This window comes from Chelonia mydas, chromosome 22 (genome assembly GCF_015237465.2).
Source record: "Chelonia mydas isolate rCheMyd1 chromosome 22, rCheMyd1.pri.v2, whole genome shotgun sequence".
NCBI classification, from domain to species: Eukaryota; Metazoa; Chordata; order Testudines; family Cheloniidae; genus Chelonia; species Chelonia mydas.
This window is the reverse complement of record NC_051262.2, coordinates 554,992-576,415: the sequence shown is the minus strand read 5'-3', so window position 1 is coordinate 576,415 and position 21,424 is coordinate 554,992. Positions and strand designations below refer to the sequence as shown.

At 50.7% G+C, this 21,424-nt stretch overlaps 1 protein-coding gene across 3 annotated transcripts in view; it reads left to right on the top strand.

Annotated features, from left to right (window-relative positions):
• The window catches only part of LOC114021050 (zinc finger protein 3 homolog), a 60,915-nt gene that overhangs the window by 31,101 nt on the left and 8,390 nt on the right, over positions 1–21,424 (top strand). The gene's annotated exons all lie outside the window — the stretch shown is intronic.

Genomic DNA, 21,424 nt, shown 5'->3' with positions numbered 1-21,424 from the left:
AATGCGATGTTTATTGGGGTTAAAAAGCAGCATAACCATAGTTCTGTACACCAGAAGAGCTTTTCCTTCCCCTTCCTACCCCTTCTTCTTAGTAGCCTTAATTATACCTGTAGTGCACGCCCTTGGCACCACCCGTGGCCATCTACGGTCAAGTTTCATTTTGAAGGATCTTGAGTCTGAGGGCTTTGGTACCACCTCTTTTGTACCCCATGGGAGGGGTAGGGAGTGAGGTTATGTACCAGCCAGGGTTACCTTTTCTTTGGCTTTTTGTGTGTCTTATAGTTCCCCTGTCCTCCCCAATGCCTCTTGCCCCTCCCAACTGGTTACTTGACCTTGTCATGGGAGAGGAGTTGGGCGGCCGTCAGCTATACACTCACATATCAAACTCCCACCATATCTAGCAACACTTTAATTTTATTTCTTATCTTTTCTCATTATACTAAAAAACTGTATGTGGCTGTAGGCAGAAGCAACACACAGTGTCTTTGTTCCTTGTTCACATATGTGAACAAAGAGATAAGACACAATTGTATGTTAAAGACCTCAAAATTCAAACAGAATTTTGGGTTTTGTTTGCCTATTTCAGGACTAACACTCCACCCCTTTCTTTTTCTTTGGGATCCTCCTGTTCAGGTATCCTGGAAAAGCATAGGACATATTGTGGCACATTTCCTGATAGGGCCAGGCATAAAGAGGAAATGTGTTGGTGCTCCATTTGCCCCACTGCCCCCTGTGCAGTATAAGTGCCCTGCACTTTCCTTCATACAAACATACCACATATATTTCAAGTAGTATTTCAGATTCCCTGTAATAATGGACCCAAGAAGATAGGGTCCAGATTATGTGTTACACTTTTGTGGTAACATTACTTTACATAACATTTACTATTACATTACTTATATGTTACAATTAGTGGTTGTGCTTTGTGGGTCTGTGGATGGGGGGGAGCAGTAGATTTGATATATCTTGATTTTAGTAAGGCTTTGACATAGCCCCATGTGATATTCTCCTAAGCAAACTAGAAAAATATGATCTAGGTAGATCACAACTACTCCTTCAGTACAGTCTTTAAACTAGTTATCAATGGTTTACTGTTCAGCTTAGAGGGTGTATCTTGTGGGGTCCCACAAGGATAAGTTCTGTGTCTAGTACTATTCAATGTTTTCGTTAATGACCTGGATATTGGAATTGAGAGTATGCTTCTAAAGTTTGCATATGACACCAAGCTGAGAGGGGTTGCAAGCACATCGGTGGACAAGATTAGAATTCAAAATTACCTTTACAAATTGGAGAATTGGTCTGAATGAACAAGATTAATTTCAATGAAGGCAAGTGAGAAGTGTTTCATTTCGGAAGGAAAAATCAAATACACAGCTACAAAATGGGGAATAACTGGTTAAGTAGAACTGCTGAAAAGGATGTAGGTCTTATAGTGGATCACAATCTGAATGAGTCAACAATATGATGAAACTGCAAAAAAGGATAGTGTTCTGGGGTCTACTAACTGTAATTTGATTTGTAAGACACTGTAAATTTCCCACTCTACTCAACCCTGGTGAGGCCTCAGCTGGAGTACTATGTCCATTTTTTGTGCCATACTTTAGGAATGATGTGGAGAAATTCAAGATAATCCAAAGGAGAGCAACAAAAACGATGAAAGGATTAGAGAACCTTACACAAATGGAAAGGTTAAAAAAACCTGGTACGTTTAGTCTTGAGGAAAGAAGACTAAGGGGGGGACCTGAAAATAGTCTTCATATATGTTAATGGCAATTCTTAAGGGTTCAGTGGTCAACTGATCTTTGTCCACTGAAGTTAGTAGAATAAGTAATCATAGTAATTAGGTCTGTCAAGCAATTAAAAAAAATTAATTGCCATTAAAAAATTAATGGCAACCGTACAATTAATTGCTCTGCTAAACAATTTAAATATTTTTGGATGTTTTCTACATTTTCAAATATATTGATTTAAATTACAAGACAGAATACAAAGTGTAAAGTGCTCGCTTTATATTTTTTATTACAAATATTTGCACTGTAAAAAAACAGTATTTTTCAATTCACCTAATTGACTGTAGTGCAATCTCTATCATAAAAGTTGAACTTACAAATGTAGAACTATGTACAAAAAATAACTGCATTCAAGTACAGAACAATGAAAAACTTTAGAGCCTACAAGTCCACTCAGTCCTACTTCTTGTTCAGCCAATCGCTCAGACAAACAAGTTTGTTTACATTTGCTGCTTGTTTACCATGTCACCTGACAGTGAGAACAGGCATTCACATGGCACTGTTGTAGCCAGCATCGCAACATATTTACATACCAGAAGCGCTGAAGATTCATATGTCCCTTCATGCTTCGGCCACCATTCCAGAGGACGTGCGTCCACGCTGAAGACGGGTTCTGCTCAATAACTATCCAAAGCAGTGTGGGCCTGTCAAGGTTCCTTCCCCACTCTGAACTCTAGGGTACAGATGTGGAGACCTGCGTGAAAACCTCCTAAGCTTACTTTTACCAGCTTAGGTTAAAACTTCCCCAAGGTACAAACTAAAAGGAGTACTTGTGGCACCTTAGAGACTAACCAGTTTATTTGAGCATGAGCTTTCGTGAGCTACAGCTCACTTCATCGGATGCATAGCATATCGTGGAAACTGCAGAAGACATTATATACACACAGAGACCATGAAACAAAACTTCCTCCCACCCCACTCCCCCGCTGGCAACAGCTTATCTAAAGTGATCATCAAGTAGAGCCATTTCCAGCACAAATCCAGGTTTTCTCACCCTTCCCCCCCCCCACACACATACAAACTCACTCTCCTGCTGGCAGTAGCCCATCCCCCTTTTGAAACCCCTCTTTATAATGCGCATGATAATCAAGGTGGGTCACCTCCAGCACTAATCCAGGTTTTCTCACCCCCCCCACACCCCCCCGTCCAAAAACCACACACACAAACTCACTCTCCTGCTGGCAACAGCTCATCTTACAATGTGCACAGCAATAATCCAAGTTTAACCAGAACGTCTTCGGGGGGGGTTTGCAGGAAAAAAAACAAGGGGAGACAGGCTACCTTGCATAATGACTTAGCCACTCCCAGTCTCTATTCAAGCCCAAATTAATAGTATCCAATTTGCAAATGAATTCCAATTCAGCAGTTTCTCGCTGGAGTCTGGATTTGAAGTTTTTTTGCTTTAAGATAGCGACCCTCATGTCTGTGATTGCGTGACCAGAGAGATTGAAGTGTTCTCCGACTGGTTTATGAATGTTATAATTCTTGACATCTGATTTGTGTCCATTTATTCTTTTACGTAGAGACTGTCCAGTTTGACCAATGTACATGGCAGAGGGGCATTGCTGGCACATGATGGCATATATCACATTGGTGGATGTGCAGGTGAACGAGCCTCTGATAGTGTGGCTGATGTTGTTAGGCCCTGTGATGGTGTCCCCTGAATAGATATGTGGGCACAGTTGGCAACGGGCTTTGTTGCAAGGATAGGTTCCTGGGCTAGTGGTTCTGTTGTGTGGTATGTGGTTGTTGGTGAGTATTCGCTTCAGGTTGGGGGGCTGTCTGTAGGCAAGGACTGGCCTTTCTCCCAAGATTTGTGAGAGTGTTGGGTCATCCTTCAGGATAGGTTGTAGATCCTTAATAATGCGTTGGAGGGGTTTTAGTTGGGGGCTGAAGGTGACGGCTAGTGGCGTTCTGTTATTTTCTTTGTTAGGCCTGTCCTGTAGTAGGTGACTTCTGGGAACTCTTCTGGCTCTATCAATCTGTTTCTTCACTTCCGCAGGTGGGTATTGTAGTTGTAAGAATGCTTGATAGAGATCTTGTAGGTGTTTGTCTCTGTCTGAGGGGTTGGAGCAAATGCGGTTGTATCGCAGAGCTTGGCTGTAGACGATGGATCGTGTGGTGTGGTCAGGGTGAAAGCTGGAGGCATGTAGGTAGGAATAGCGGTCAGTAGGTTTCCGGTATAGGGTGGTGTTGATGTGACCATCGTTTACTAGCACTGTAGTGTCCAGGAAGTGGATCTCTTGTGTGGACTGGACCAGGCTGAGGTTGATGGTGGGATGGAAATTGTTGAAATCATGGTGGAATTCCTCAAGGGCTTCTTTTCCATGGGTCCAGATGATGAAGATGTCATCAATATAGCGCAAGTAAAGTAGGGGCGTTAGGGGACGAGAGCTGAGGAAGCGTTGTTCTAAATCAGCCATAAAAATGTTGGCATACTGTGGGGCCATGCGGGTACCCATAGCAGTGCCGCTGATCTGAAGGTATACATTGTCCCCAAATGTAAAATAGTTATGGGTAAGGACAAAGTCACAAAGTTCAGCCACCAGGTTAGCCGTGACGTTAGCGGGGATAGTGTTCTTGATGGCTTGTAGTCCATCTTTGTGTGGAATGTTGGTGTAGAGGGCTTCTACATCCATAGTGGCCAGGATGGTGTTATCAGGAAGATCACCGATGGATTGTAGTTTCCTCAGGAAGTCAGTGGTGTCTCGAAGGTAGCTGGGAGTGCTGGTAGCGTAGGGCCTGAGGAGTGAGTCTACATAGCCGGACAATCCTGCTGTCAGGGTGCCAATGCCTGAGATGATGGGGCGCCCAGGATTTCCAGGTTTATGGATCTTGGGTAGTAGATAGAATATCCCAGGTCGGGGTTCCAGGGGTGTGTCTGTGCCGAGCATTATGATGTAAGAGTTGTTTTGATCATAATCAAAAAGGCTGACAAAGGAGGTGCTGTTGTCATCATGAATAGGTCGGAATATGAACAAGAGGCTGCTCGGCAGCTCTCCAACACCACTTTCTACAAGCCATTACCCTCTGATCCCACTGAGAGTTACCAAAAGCATCTACAGCATTTGCTCAAGAAACTTCCTGAAAAAGCACAAGATCAAATCCACACAGACACACCCCTGGAACCCCGACCTGGGATATTCTATCTACTACCCAAGATCCATAAACCTGGAAATCCTGGGCGCCCCATCATCTCAGGCATTGGCACCCTGACAGCAGGATTGTCCGGCTATGTAGACTCCCTCCTCAGGCCCTACGCTACCAGCACTCCCAGCTACCTTCGAGACACCACTGACTTCCTGAGGAAACTACAATCCATCGGTGATCTTCCTGATAACACCATCCTGGCCACTATGGATGTAGAAGCCCTCTACACCAACATTCCACACAAAGATGGACTACAAGCCATCAAGAACACTATCCCCGCTAACGTCACGGCTAACCTGGTGGCTGAACTTTGTGACTTTGTCCTTACCCATAACTATTTTACATTTGGGGACAATGTATACCTTCAGATCAGCGGCACTGCTATGGGTACCCGCATGGCCCCACAGTATGCCAACATTTTTATGGCTGATTTAGAACAACGCTTCCTCAGCTCTCGTCCCCTAACGCCCCTACTTTACTTGCGCTATATTGATGACATCTTCATCATCTGGACCCATGGAAAAGAAGCCCTTGAGGAATTCCACCATGATTTCAACAATTTCCATCCCACCATCAACCTCAGCCTGGTCCAGTCCACACAAGAGATCCACTTCCTGGACACTACAGTGCTAGTAAACGATGGTCACATCAACACCACCCTATACCGGAAACCTACTGACCGCTATTCCTACCTACATGCCTCCAGCTTTCACCCTGACCACACCACACGATCCATCGTCTACAGCCAAGCTCTGCGATACAACCGCATTTGCTCCAACCCCTCAGACAGAGACAAACACCTACAAGATCTCTATCAAGCATTCTTACAACTACAATACCCACCTGCGGAAGTGAAGAAACAGATTGATAGAGCCAGAAGAGTTCCCAGAAGTCACCTACTACAGGACAGGCCTAACAAAGAAAATAACAGAACGCCACTAGCCGTCACCTTCAGCCCCCAACTAAAACCCCTCCAACGCATTATTAAGGATCTACAACCTATCCTGAAGGATGACCCAACACTCTCACAAATCTTGGGAGAAAGGCCAGTCCTTGCCTACAGACAGCCCCCCAACCTGAAGCGAATACTCACCAACAACCACATACCACACAACAGAACCACTAGCCCAGGAACCTATCCTTGCAACAAAGCCCGTTGCCAACTGTGCCCACATATCTATTCAGGGGACACCATCACAGGGCCTAACAACATCAGCCACACTATCAGAGGCTCGTTCACCTGCACATCCACCAATGTGATATATGCCATCATGTGCCAGCAATGCCCCTCTGCCATGTACATTGGTCAAACTGGACAGTCTCTACGTAAAAGAATAAATGGACACAAATCAGATGTCAAGAATTATAACATTCATAAACCAGTCGGAGAACACTTCAATCTCTCTGGTCACGCAATCACAGACATGAGGGTCGCTATCTTAAAGCAAAAAAACTTCAAATCCAGACTCCAGCGAGAAACTGCTGAATTGGAATTCATTTGCAAATTGGATACTATTAATTTGGGCTTGAATAGAGACTGGGAGTGGCTAAGTCATTATGCAAGGTAGCCTGTCTCCCCTTGTTTTTTTCCTGCAAACCCCCCCCGAAGACGTTCTGGTTAAACTTGGATTATTGCTGTGCACATTGTAAGATGAGCTGTTGCCAGCAGGAGAGTGAGTTTGTGTGTGTGGTTTTTGGACGGGGGGGTGTGGGGGGGGTGAGAAAACCTGGATTAGTGCTGGAGGTGACCCACCTTGATTATCATGCGCATTATAAAGAGGGGTTTCAAAAGGGGGATGGGCTACTGCCAGCAGGAGAGTGAGTTTGTATGTGTGTGGGGGGGGGGAAGGGTGAGAAAACCTGGATTTGTGCTGGAAATGGCTCTACTTGATGATCACTTTAGATAAGCTGTTGCCAGCGGGGGAGTGGGGTGGGAGGAAGTTTTGTTTCATGGTCTCTGTGTGTATATAATGTCTTCTGCAGTTTCCACGATATGCTATGCATCCGATGAAGTGAGCTGTAGCTCACGAAAGCTCATGCTCAAATAAACTGGTTAGTCTCTAAGGTGCCACAAGTACTCCTTTTCTTTTTACGAATACAGACTAACACGGCTGTTACTCTGAAAGGTACAAACTATTTTCCTTTTTCCCTCAGACTTTGTTGCTGCCACTACCAAGCGTCTAACAGGTATATAACCGGGAAAGAGCCCGCTTGGAAACGTCTTTCCCCCCAAAATCCTCCCAAACCCTACACCCCCTTTCCTGGGGAAGGCTTGATAAAAATCCTCACCAATTTGCATAGGTGAACACAGACCCAAACCCTTGGATCTTAAGAATGATGAAAAGAAGCATTCAGTTTCTTACAAGAAGAATTTTAATAGAAGAAAAAGTAAAAAGAATCACCTCTGTAAAATCAGGATGGTAAATACCTTAAGGGTAATTAGATTCAAATTATAGAGAATCCCTCTAGGCAAAACCTTAAGTTACAAAAAGACGCAAAACCAGGAATATACATTCCATTCAGCACGGCTTATTTTCTCAGGTAATTAGATTCAAATTATAGAGAATCCCTCTAAGCAAAACCTTAAGTTACAAAAAGACACAAAACCAGGAATATACATTCCATTCAGCACGGCTTATTTTCTCAGCCATTTAAACAAACAGAACCTAACGCATATCTAGCTAGATTACTTACTAAGTTCTAAGACTCCATTCCTGTTCTGTTCCCGGCAAAAGCATCACACAAACAGAGAGAATATTTGTTTCTCCCCCCTCCTGCTTTGAAAGTATCTTGTCTCCTCATTGGTCATTGTGGTCAGGTGCTAGTTATCCTAGCTTCTTAACCCTTAAAAGGTGAAAGGGTTTTCCTATGGCCAGAAGGGATTTTAAAGGTGTTTACCCTTCCCTTTATATTTATGACAGGACCGATGCATGTTCATTTTCATTATCTGAGTAAGATGCTCCCAGCAGAAGGTTGATTTTCTTTTTTTGGTGGTTCGGGTTCTGTAGTTTCCGCATTGGAGTGTTGCTCTTTTAAGACTTCTGAAAGCATGCTCTACATCTCGTCCCTCTCAGATTTTGGAAGGCACTTCAGATCCTTAAACCTTGGGTCAAGTGCTGTAGCTATCTTTAGAAATCTCACATTGGTACTGTGACAAAGTTCCTCTTCTGCCTTGGTGGGTCCTGCGCTTATTGGCGGATTTGCTCGCCTCAGAGATTTATGGCAGCCCTCAGTTTGGCCACTTTTGCTAGTGGCGCAAACCTGCCATTCACTCAGCTAACCTCATCACTGGCCAGCATGGGGAAAGGGAGGAGAACAATCCCTGCAGTCTCTGCTGGTCCACCTAGTGGGTCATGGGACAGGCCAGGGACCTTCCCCTCTGGTGGGACCCACAGTCCAGGTCAACTCCTCTTGTATCAAATAGGAAGTTGGGGGGAACCCGGGCCTGCCCTCTACTCCGGGTTCCAGCCCAGAGCCCCATGGATCACAGCTATCTACAGTGTTTCCTGTAACAGCTGCGTGACAGCTACAACTCCCTGGGCTACTTCCCCATGGCCGCCTCCGAACATGTTCTTTGTCCTCGCCGCAGGACCTTCCTCCTGATGACACTTATACTCCTCTGTCCTGCAGCAGTACGCGTTCCCGCTCTCAGCTCCTTGTGCGCCTTTTGCTCCCAGCTCCTCGCACGCACCTCACCAACTGAAGTAAGGTCCTTTTTAAACCAGGTGCCCTGATTAGCCTGCCTGTCCTAATTGATTCTAGCAACTTCCTGATTGTTCTGAAACAGCCCGTTTTCTTACTCAGAGAAAAGGGACCTGCTTAATATGGGGCTAATATACCTGCCTTCTATCACTCTCCTGTAGCCTTCGGGCCTGGAGGGAGAAGGCTGTTGCTCCTGGTGCTGCTAGACCCTGAGCTCTCTCTGCTGCAGCTGCTGCTACAGCTGCTCCCCTGGCTGGGCCAGACACCAACACCCCTTCTCTGCTACCTGGTTGCTGGCTGGCTGGTGGACCCCCCCCCCCCCCAACCCTCTGTTGCTGCTCCTGCTGCAGTCCCTTGGGAGGACCTGCTGGCCCGCTCCCCAGAGGAGGGGAGTGAGGGACCCCTGCCCCAGCCATTGCTACTGCTGTGGACACCACCACCTGTGAGGGGTCCTTTCTGCCTGCCTGTCCAATGGACTGCTAGCTGGAGTTGCTGGAGCTGCTGCTGCCTTTGCTGCCTGGGAGCTGCTGGACCCTAGAGGAGGAACACGAAGAGGATCTTCTGCTGTTGGGGAAGCACGCAGAGACTCTGCAGACCACTGTGGAGGGGGCCATCAAGGATTGAGTAACTTTTGAACTGTGCTCTTGTGGTGGGGGTTTTGACTGTGTTTGTGGGAACTTTGGGGGTGTGGCGTGGAGCCTGCCCCTGCTCCATCTGTGTGTCCCCCAACCCTTGCCATCACCACTGTCCCCTCCCCCACCTGCGCTCCTCCCCACTGGCTGCTTATCATCTGCCTCGGTTCCTGCCTCTGGGACTCAACTGCTTGCTTGGCTTGCCACACCCTACTTCCACCATGTGGGCCAGAAGCAGTAGCCAGCCTAAACAGACTCTTTTGTACAGGCGCACGTGCACCCCCCCTTGGACTACGCACCCTACCCCTGCAGTAGTCTCTCTCTCTCCCCTTGCAGCCATTTGTGCCCCCCCCCCTTTTTTTTTTTTGCCCCAGCCCCCTGCTAGCTCCAGTTTGTTTGCTGGCCCACCCTTATCCCTCTGCAGCCTTTGTTTGCCCCGCCCCAGTCCTGAAACTAGCCCCTTGGTTTCTCTGCCCTACTCCCATCCTGGTTGTTTCCCTCCCCTTGCGGCTCCGCCCTTGCCATGATTGCCTCCTCCCATGCCCCGCCCCTATTTGAGTTTGACCCCTATCTCACTGCACTCCCCCCATGATGTTATATTCCCCCATCCTCTAGTGCAGTTAGAGGAGCTGGAATCCCATTCAGAGTCGGTGACTGACACCCCTCCCCCCCAAGTCCTTGATAGCTCCCCCTGCATCCAGCCCTCCCCTTCCGGCATCCTCCTCCCCTGCCCGCAGCCTAGTGGGGAGGAGTGATTGACCTTCTCCTTACCTCTCCTCCGTCTTGTGTTTTTTCTACTCCCTTCTCCCTCACCGTTCATTATGGTGGGTGGGACCCCTCCAGCAGACCCAGCCACCGCCTGCCCCCTGTCATCCCCCCTAGCCTTTACCTCAGCTGCCGAACCTCCTGCTATCGCCCCCGCTGGGGCACCGGTGGACAACAGGGTGACCTCCGCTGCTGCCACATCCCTTGCCTCCTCTGACTCTTAGGGGAGCCCCCCCAGCTGGCGGGAAGGGCCAGGGCAAAAAGAAGGGTAAGGGCCCCACCAAAAAGACCAGGCCCACCATGGCAGGGGCTGCCCCCACTGCTGCAGCCCTGCCACTGGCCATGGTGTCCCTCTCCGCTGCTCCCTCCACCAGCTCTGTGGGTGCCCCTCTCCTTGCCCCCAGGGCATACGCCCAGGTGGTGGCAGCTCCCTGCCGCTACGTCATCCCTGACCACCACCTCTGCTACCATCTATAGCGGCCGGGGCCCCTTCCCCACGTTGACCAGGAAGCACGGTGTCTGTTGTTTCCTGGTACCGACTTCACCCCATGTAGAAACCTACGTACGGGCATGGGCGAGGGTGGTGGGGTCCACGGCCATTGTGGAGGCCTCCAAAATGTACTGAAAGGTTGTCATCTTCCCAGCATCAGAGGTCGCCTCCCAGGAGGCAGTGGAAAAGGGCCTGGTGGTGGGCGGGGGGTGTGTGTGTGTTCATCCCCCTACAGCCGCTAGAGGACCTGGGCATCTGAATAGTCCTGACTTCTGTCCTTCCTTTCCTTTCCGATGCTGCCCTGTTACCGGTCCTCTCTACCCTGGGAAACCGATCTCCATTGTTAGCCCTCTCCCACTGGGCTGCAAAGACCCCGCGCACCGTCACATCCTCACATTCCACGGGCAGGTGCAGCTTCAACTGCCGCTGCTGGTGCATGATGGAGAGGCGCTCGAGGGGCCCTTCCTGGTCCCCTACTAGGGGGCCCGCTACCAGGTGCATTATTCAATGGGGGAGGCCCAGTGCTACCTCTGCTGGGCGATGGGGCACATCCAGAGGGACTGCCCCTTGGCCCGGAATGGAGGAGCATCCGGGACCCCCGAGCCCTGGCAGGGCACTGGCCCCGTCATCGCCAGTGCCCCTGGCTGCCTAGAGCGACCCTTCCTCCTTCCCAGCCCACTGCTGCTGCCACTCAGGCCCAAGGGGCACCTCCCCCAGTATGCCCAGATGAGTGGGAGAGCCCCACCTCTGCTGCCTGCAATCTGGCGGGGCCTGTGGAGGAGGGTGCGGTGGGGATACCGGCGGGCATAGGAGAGGGCCCACCCCAGGGGGAATCTTTCCTCCCTTGTGCTGCCTCCCCATTACCTCCCTGACCCAACCCCTGTTAGCCAGCCTCTAGATGATGCCATGGAGGGCTGGGCCCTAGTACAGGGGAAGCGGGGCAAGCAGAAGGCTCGAGCTCCGCTCCTTCCATCAGATGCGGAGGGCCCCCGGAAGACCAGGAAGGGGGGCACCGATGCCGAGCCTTCCGCCTTGCCCACGGGTGTATTCCATGCACCGGCTGGGGAAGACGTGGCAGCACCGGGGAGAAGCGCCACCCCTCCACTGGAGTCCCTTCCCACGGAGGCTCCCGATGGAGCCCCTCCTGCCCCCTTAACTTCTGGAGCCTCGAGGCGAGCGTCGCTTCGGGCGCTGGCAGGGAGAACTCCAGGTTGGTGGAAGTCGATCTCTCTTCCATCTACAAGGAGATCAAGGCCCTGGGTCTGACCCTGGTTGCCCAGGGGGAGGACGACCCTCTGCCAGCAGGCCTCAATCTGGACAACCTCACCCCGCCCTCCCTTTCCCCATGCTCCCTCCCCTTAACCCTGCTTCTGCTCCAATCTCCAAGGGTCCCCTGGATTCTTCCATCTTCCCAGCCACAGGTGGCGCCCTGCTGACGGCTGCCAAGCCTACTGAGGCGACGGCCAGTGCCTCGCGGCCAGGACCCAAGTCACCAGGGGCACCCCTCATTGGTGCAGGGCAACTGACCTCCTTCCTGGTTGGGGGCCCCACCAAAGATCATCCACCTCGTGATGCCATGGCTATCACACCTGCCACAGAGCATGAGTCCAGCATCACTGGGGACTCTCTTCACACTCCCCTGAGCCTGACCGAGAGGGGCCACCTCCCAACGGCCCAACTACTGGGGCCTAGGATCCCGCCTCTGCCCCTCTCCCCGACTTGTTCCTGACCCCTGCCCTGGCTCTGATGCCAACCCTGTCCCTATTCTCTCCACTTCCCGTGATGCCATTGCCGCCCCTGGGGCCATCTCCTTCCATTTCCCAGAGGATGGCCCCCAGGGAGCGGCCTTCATGTTCCCCTGTCCCAACCCACTAGGGGCTGCTGTCTTCCCTCTGCTGCCCCCCATTGAGCCGGGGTCTGAGGTGGGCCATGTGGCGCCAACCTATCAGGTGCCACGTCGGGAGTCCGCCCTTTGCCTGCCCGTCTTGGTGGGCCACAGGGCTGCCCCTCCGGAGAAAGGCTGGGGGCCCCCCATACACTGAGAGAAGAGCTGCGGGAGTTTCTTGAAGACGTCTGTGGCTCCCACAACAAGGTGCAGCTCGCTCTTCAGCTCTTCACCAAATCCTTCGGGCCACAAGGGCCCTTATGGGGGAGGGTAAAAGGACTGGGAAGCAGGCCACTGCAGCCTACCAGCGGGTCCTCGGCTTCCGTGACTCCTGGCTCACCTACGGGGTAGGTCACGGTTTGCTGCACAGCCGAAGGGGGACCGTGAGCATCCCTGCCGGCGAGGATCCCCCCAGCCCTCCTCATAGCACCCATCATCTTTGCAACATTGAACACCTGAGGCTGTAGGATGGGTCTCCACAGGTTCCAGGTGCTCTCCTTCCTTCAGGAGGGGGGTACTCTGTGGTTTTCCTGCAGGAGACCAATACGGATTTGGCTGCTGAAGATAGCTGGCGGCTGGAGTGGGGGGACAGGGTCTACTTTAGCCATCTCACAGTTCATACAGCTGGAGCGTCTACCCTGTTCTTCCCCGACCTATGGCCCAAGGTGCTGGGGGTGACTGGGGCTGTGCCAGGCCACCTGCTGCACCTCCAGGTCTGCGTGGAGGGGCTCATGGTCAGCCTCATTAATGTTTATGCCCGAACATCAGGACTGGAGCGGCTGCGTTTCTATTAGCAGGCGTCCGCCTTCTTTGGCTCCTTGGATCCTCGCAAGTGTCTTGTCCTGGGTGGGGACTCTAACACCACCCTCAAGGAGTGGGACCGCTCGGGGACTGAGCAGTGCCTGGCCATCATGGATGTCCTCCAGGAGATTGTCAACCATCACTCCCTGGTGGATATCTGGCACGACCACCACCTGTACGATGTCTTGACATTCACCTTTGTCCGGGTGGAGGCCCATCAGTTGCACCACTCCCTGTTGGACTGCATCTACTTGTCATGCTTCCACCTTTCATGGGCCCACTCCTCCAGTATCCGGCCAGCCCTGTTTTCGGATCACCAACTAGCCACCGTGACAGCCTCTCTCTGCGTGGAGAGGCCAGGGCCGACCTATTGGCATTTCAACAACAGCTTGTTGGAGGATGTGGGCTTCGTGGCATCCTTCCTGGAATTCTAGTTGGCCTGGCGAGGGCACAGGCGTGCTTTTCCCTCAGCACGGCAGTGGCGGGATGTTGGGAAGGTGTGCACCCTGCTCTTCTGCTGCGACTACACCTGGGGCGCCAGCCGACGGAGGGATGCGGCCATAGAGCAGTTGGAACGGGAGGTCTTAGAGCTGGAGAGGCGTCTGGCTGCCAGCCCCGAGGATCCATCCCTCTGTGGAGTGTGACGGGAGAAGCAGGAGGACCTGCAGGCCCTCGAAGACCATTGGGCCCAGAGTGCCTTTGTTCGATCCCTCATCTGCCTCCTTTGGGAGATGGATCACGGCTCCTGCTTCTTCTATGCCTTGGAGAAAAGGAGGGGGGCCAAGAAGCATGTCACCTGACTTCTGGTAGAGGACAGCACCCCCCTCACGGATGCGGCAGAGATGTGCGGGAGGGCCAGATCCTTCGATGCAGGCCTTTTCTCCCAGGATCCGACCGATCCTAACGCTTGCAGAGTGCTCTGGGATGGGCTCCCGATGGTCAGCGCGGGCGACCGAGACCGGCTAGAGCTGCCTCTCACTCTGGCCGAGTTCTTGGAAGCCTTCTGCCGCATGCCCACCAATAAATCTCCAGGCATGGATGGGCTGACCATGGAGTTCTACCACGTGTTCTGGGATGTCCTTGGCCCGGACCTAGTCACCGTCTGGGCCGAGTCCTTGCAGAGCAGGGTCCTCCCTCTCTCGTGCAGGCAAGCCATGCTCACCTTATTGCCGAAGAAGGGACCTCCACGACTTACGGAATTGGCATCCCGTCTCGCTCCTCAGCATGGACTACAAAGTCATAGTTAAGGCCATCTCGCTGCGGCTGGGGTCTGTGTTGGTGAACATGGTTCACCCAGACTAGACCTACATTGTCCTGGGCCATACTATGTTTGATAACCTGTATCTGGTCCGGGATCTCTTGGAGCTTGGGTGTAGGGATGGTCTGTCATTCGCCCTCCTGTCCCTGGATCAGGAGAAGGCATTGGACAGGGTGGACCACAGGTATCTCCTGGGCACTCTGCAAGCGTTAGGCTTCGGACCCCAGTTTGTGGGCTTTCTCCAGGTGCTGCATGCCTCTGCAGAGTGTCTGGTCAGGCTCAACTGGATCCTGACCGAGCCGGTCAGCTTCAGGCAGAGAGTATGGCAGGGATGCCCCTCTCGGGCCAGCTGTACTCTCTGACAATCGAGCCCTTCCTCTGTCTCCTCCATTGGAGGTTGACGGGTTGGTGCTGCGAGAGCTGGAGCTGTGGCTGGTCCTGTTGGCATACACTGCCGACGTGTTCCTTGTGGTCCAGGACCTGGGCGACTTGGCATGGGTGGAGGCTTGCCAGGCAGTCTACTTGGCAGCCTCCTCCGCCCTCGTCAACTGGGTCAAGAGCTTTGGTCTGGTGGTCGGGGACGGGTGGCAGGCAAGCTCCCTCCCACCCATGCTTCAGGCCATCCTGAATGCGGGTCTGCTGTTCTATCTGGGCATTTACTTTTCTGCCACACATCCGTCTCTGCCAGAGAACTGGCACGGTTTAGAGGGCAGGGTGATAGAGCGGCTCCGGAAATGGACAGGACTACTCTGGTGCCTTTCCCTTCGAGGGAGGGCATTGGTGCTCAATCAACTAGTCCTGTCCATGCTCTGGTACCGGCTCAACACCCTAGTCCCATCCCCGGGCTTCTTGGCCAACCTCCGGACATCGATTCTGGAGTTCTTTTGGCCAGGAGTGCACTGGGTCTCTGCCGGGGTCCTCCATCTGCTCCTCGAGGAGGGAGGGCAGAGCCCGAAGTTCCTGTGCACTCAGGTCCATGACTTCTGCCTCCAGGCCCTGCAGAGGCTCCTTTATGGTGCAGGTATTCTGGTGTGGAGAGTACTGGCCCACGCCTTCTTGCGCCACTTCCAAGGGCTCCGATATGAGCGGAGCTCCTTTATCTCAATCCGAGAGTTCTTCTGCGAGACCTCTCCGGGCTGCCGGTCTTCTACCAGGACCTCCTCCAGGCCTGGAAACTCTTCTCAGTGACCAGGTCTGTGGCAGCCACCGAGGGGGCAGATCTCGCGGAGCCCCTGCTACACAACCCCCAGCTCTGTGTGCAGGTGGCAGAGTCCCCCTGGGTGCGCCAGAGGTTGGTCCTGACAGAAGTCCCCAGAGTTGGAGACCTCCTGGATTACGACCAGGGAGAATGGCTGGATCCCCTGATGCTCGCTTGGCGCATGGGGCTCTCCAGACCACATACTCCCCGGCGCATACTTCAGGAGGTGAGGGCCGCTTTACCGCCCACTGCTCAGGCCTACCTCGACCAGGTCCTGCGAGATGGCACCCCCCGCCCACCCTCCACCCCAGGCCCTCTGGACCTATTCATTGGGCCCCAGCCCCATGGACTCAACTGCCCCCCCCCCCCCCGCCCCTTCACTATGAGCTGGCTGCACGACTTGCAGCTGGTTTGTTTCCAGACTGCACCAAGGAAACATCTATACACGTTCGTGCTCCACACCCTTCACTTCCTGACCCTCGCGTCTCGCCCCGACACAAAATGGCGGGACCTCCTGCCACCTTTAGAGGGTGAGGAACCCTGGTGGGCCAGCCTATACTCTACCCTGGTCCCCAGGCCTGCTGGGGATATCAGTTGGTGGCTCTTTTATGGGGCCGTGAGCACGGGCTTGTATTTGGCGCAGTTTACCCTGTCCCAGACACCTGTCCCTTCTGCGGTGTGAGGGAGACCCTGGTGAACGTTTACTTGGAGTGCTCCAAGTTGCAGCCCCCATTCCGGCTCCTCCTAGACATTTTGTTATGTTTCTGGCTACACTTTTCCCCTTATCTGTTCATCTCTGCCCTCCCTATCCGTAGCTCCACAAAGTCACGGGACCTCCTTGACAACCTTCTTCTAGCCCTGGCCAAAATGGCCATCTACAAAACCAGGGAGAGGAGGTTGGCCGATGGGGTTTCCTGCGACTGTGGGACCTATTTCCATTCCTCAGCCCATTCATGCATCTGGGCAGAGTTCTTCTGGGCGGCATCAGCTGGCTTCCTGGACGCCTTCAAGGAGCAGTGGGCGCTGTCCAGGGTTCTCTGCTCGGTGTCCCCATCAGGTTCCATTCATTTAGCCCTATGACTTCAGTCCCGTTCCTGTTATCTCATTAGTTGTCTCCCGCACTTATTTGGAATCCCGGACTTGTGGATCCTCTCCTTAGGCTGGGGGGAGGTCCTTTAGAAGTGGGTGGGCAGAAGCCCACTCACCTCCTGGATACCAACAGGATCACTCCCCTGTAGCCATCTGGCCTGACCCTGTCACAGTACCTTCTTTGCGTTTTGTCAAATCTGCAGTGAAAATGTTCTTAAAATGAACATGTGCTGGGTCATAATCCAAGAGTGCTATAACATGAAATATATGGCAGAATGTGGGTAAAACAGAGCAGAACACATATAGTTCTCCCCTGAAGAATACAGTCACAAATTTAATTAATGTATTTTTTTTAATGAGCATCATCAGCATGGAAGCATGTCCTCTGGAATGATAGCCGAAGCTTGAAAGGGCATGCAAATGTTTAGCATATCTGGCATATAAATACCTTGCAATGCCGGATACAAAACTGCCAAAAATGCCTGTTCTCACTTTCAGGTGACATTGTAAATAAGAAGCCAGCAGTAATATCTCCCATAAATGTAAACAAACTTGTTTTTCTCAGCAGTTGGCTGAACAAGAAGTAGGACTGAGTGGACTTGTAGGCTGTAAAGTTTTACATTGTTTTGTTTGTGAGTGCTGTTACGTAATAAAAAGAATCTATATTTGTAAGTTGCACTTTCACGATAAAGAGGTTGCACTACAGTCCTTGTATAAAGTGAATTAAAAATATTACTACTTTTGTTTATCCTTTATTCAGTGCAAACATTTGTAATAAAAATAATTTAAAGTGAACACTGTACACTTTGTATTCTGTGTTGTAATTGAAATCAATGTATTTGAAAATGTAGAAAAACATCAAAATATTTAACAAATTTCAATTGGTATTCTGTTCTTTAATCACAGTGTGATTAAAACTGCCATTAATTGTGATTATTTTAGTCACAATTTTTTTGAGTTAATCACGTAAGTTATCGGTGATTAATCAACAGCCCTAATAGTAATGAAGGACTGGAAGAGACCTTGAAGGTCATCTAGTTCATTCCTCTGTGCTGGGGTAATTTGGTCCACTGCTTTAACTACTCTTAGTGAGGAAGTTTTTACTAATGTCTAGCCTAAATCTCCCTTGCTGCAATTCAAACCCATTACTACTTCTCCTGTCTCTTCAGCCAGGTCCTTAATGAGCTTACTGTGCAGCAATGGGGATTGAAACTTTTTCCTAATGTCTAACCTAAATCTATAAGGATAGTTATGCTATGGAATAGGCTTCCAAGTGAAGATGTGGATTCCCCATCATTGGAAGTTTTAAAAAGCAGGTTTCGCAAACACCTGTGAGGGATGGTCTAGGTTTACTTGGTCCTGTTGTTATCCGGACTTTTCAGAACCCACAGCAGGGGCAACTTAACTATTTCACTCTACGTGGTGTCAGTACTAAATCAATAGGAACACAGCAATTCTGTCTGATCAAGAATTAAATGCAAGTAAGCATGCTCTTGTCTAACACTGCAGTTTAATAGATTTAAGGACACACAGACATAAGCAATAGGTTTAGAACATTCCAGATATTCACCTAACATCTAGAACAGTATTGACAAATTAACAGCAGATTCACAATGGCCAGTTGCTCACCCACCGGGGAGAAAGGGTATCAGGAAAAGGAGTGCTAGGCAGAGACGGGCTCCACCTAACAAAGAGAGGGAAGAGCATCTTCGCAAGCAGGCTGGCTAACCTAGTGAGGAGGGCTTTAAACTAGCTTCACCGGGGGAAGGAGACCAAAGCCCTGAGGTAATTGGGGAAGTGGGATACCGGGAGGAAGCATGAGCAGGAGCGCGTGAGAGGGGAGGGCTCCTGCCTCATACTGAGAAAGAGGGACGATCAGCAAGTTATCTCAAGTGGCTATACACAAATGCAAGAAGCCTGGGAAACAAGCAGGGAGAACTGGAAGTCCTGGCACAGTCAAGGAATTATGATGTGATTAGAATAACAGAGACTTGGTGGGATAACTCACATGACTGGAGTACTGTCATGGATGGGTATAAACTGTTCAGGAAGGACAGGCAGGGCAGAAAAGGTGGGGGGAGTTGCACTGTAAGTAAGGGAGCAGTATGACTGCTCAGAGCTCAAGTATGAAACTACAGAAAAACCTGAGAGTCTCTGGATTAAGTTTAGAAGTGTGAGCAACAAGGGTGATGTCATGGTGGGAGTCTGCTATAGACCACCAGACCAGGAGGATGAGGTGGACGAGGCTTTCTTCCGGCAACTCACAGAAGTTACTAGATCGCACGCCCTCGTTCTCATGGGAGACTTCAATCACCCTGCTATCTGCTGGGAGAGCAATACAGCGGTGCACAGACAATCCAGGAAGTTTTTGGAAAGTGTAGGGGACAACTTCCTGGTGCAAGTGCTGGAGGAACCAACTAGGGGCAGAGCTCTTCTTGACGTGCTGCTCACAAACGGGGAAGAATTAGTAGGGGAAGCAAAAGTGGATGGGAACCTGGGAGGCAGTGACCATGAGATGGTCGAGTTCAGGATCCTGACACAGGAAAGAAAGGAGAGCAGCAGAATACGGACCTTGGACTTCAGAAAAGCAGACTTTGACTCCCTCAGGGAACTGATGGGAAGGATCCCCTGGGAGAATAACATAAGGGGGAAAGGAGTCCAGGAGAGCTGGCTGTATTTTAAAGAATCCTTATTGAGGTTGCAGGAACAAATCATCTCGATGTGTAGAAAGAATAGTAAATATGGCAGGCGACTAGCTTGGCTTAACAGTGAAATCCTTGCTGATCTTAAACACAAAAAAGAAGCTTACAAGAAGTGGAAGATTGGACAAATGACCAGGGAAGAGTATAAAAATATTGCACAGGCATGCAGGAGTGAAATCAGGAAGACCATATCACAATTGGAGTTGCAGCTAGCAAGAGATGTTACGAGTAACAAGAAGGGTTTCTTCAGGTATGTTAGCAACAAGAAGAAAGTCAAGGAAAGTGTGGGCCTCTTACTGAATGAGGGAGGCAACCTAGTGACAGAGGATTTGGAAAAAGCTCATGTACTCAATGCTTTTTTTGGCTCCGTCTTCACGAACAAAGTCAGCTCCCAGACTACTGCACTGGGCAGCACAGTATGGGGAGGAGGTGATTAGCCCTCTGTGGAGAAAGAAGTGGTTCGGGACTATTTAGAAAAGCTGGACGAGCACAAGTCCATGGGGCCGGATGCACTGCATCCGAGAGCGCTAAAGGAGTTGGCGGATGTGATTGCAGAGCCATTGGCCATTGTCTTTGAAAACTCATGGCAATCAGGGGAAGTCCCGGACGACTGGAAAAAGGCTAATGTAGTGCCCATCTTTAAAAAAGGGAAGAAGGAGGATCCTGGGAACTGCAGGCCAGTCAGCCTCACCTCAGTCCCTGGAAAAATCATGGAGCAGGTCCTCAAGGAATCAATTCTGAAGCACTTAGAGGAGAGGAAAGTGATCAGGAATGGTCAGCATGGATTCACCAAGGGCAAGTCATGCCTGACTAATCTAATTGCCTTATATGACAAGATAGCTGGCTCTGTGGATGAGGGGAAAGCAGTGGACCTGTTCTTTCTTGACTTTAGCAAAGCCTTTGACACGGTCTCCTACAGTATTCTTGCCAGGAAGTTAAAGAAGTATGGGCTGGATGAATGGACTATAAGATGGATAGAAAGTTGGCTAGATTGTCGGGCTCAACAGGTAGTGATCAATGGCTCCATGTCTAGTTGGCAGCCGGTATCAAGTGGAGTGCCCCAAGAGTCGGTCCTCGGGCCGGTTTTGTTCAGTATCTTCATTAATGATCGGGAGGATGGTGTGGATTGCACTCTCAGCAAGTTTGCAGATGACACTAAACTGGGAGGAGAGGTAGATACGCTGGAGGGTAGGGATAGGATACAGAGGGACCTAGACAAATTAGAGGATTGGGCCAAAAGAAATCTGGGGACGTTCAACAAGGACAAGTGCAGAGTCCTGCACTTTGGATGGAAGAATCCCATGCACTGCTACAGACTAGGGACCAAATGGTTAGGCAGCCGTTCTGCAGAAAAGGACCTAGGGATTACAGTGGACGAGAAGCTGGATATGAGTCAACAGTGTGCCCTTGTTGCCAAGAAGGCCAATGGCATTTTGGGATGTATAAGTAGGGGCCTTGCCAGCAGATCGAGGGACGTGATCGTTCCCCTCTATTCGACATTGGTGAGGCCTCATCTGGAGTACCGTGTCCAGTTCTGGGCCTCACACTACAAGAAGGATGTGGAAAAATTGGAAAGAGTCCAGCGGAGGGCGACAAAACTGATTAGGGGACTGGAACACATGACTTATGAGGAGAGGCTGAGGGAACTGGGATTGTTTAGTCTGTGGAAGAGAAGAATGAGGGGGAATTTGATAGCTGCTTTCAACTACGTGAAAGGGGGTTCAAAAAAGGATGGATCTAGACTGTTCTCAGTGGTAGCAGATAACAGAACAAGGAGAATGATCTCAAGTTGCAGTGGGGGAGGTTTGGGTTGGATATTAGGAAAAACTTTTTCACTAGGGCGGTGGTGAAACACTGGAATGCGTTACCTAGGGAGGCAGTGGAATCTCCTTCCTTAGAAGTTTTTAAGGTCAGGCTTGACAAAGCCCTGGCTGGGATGGTTTAGTTGGGGATTGGTCCTGC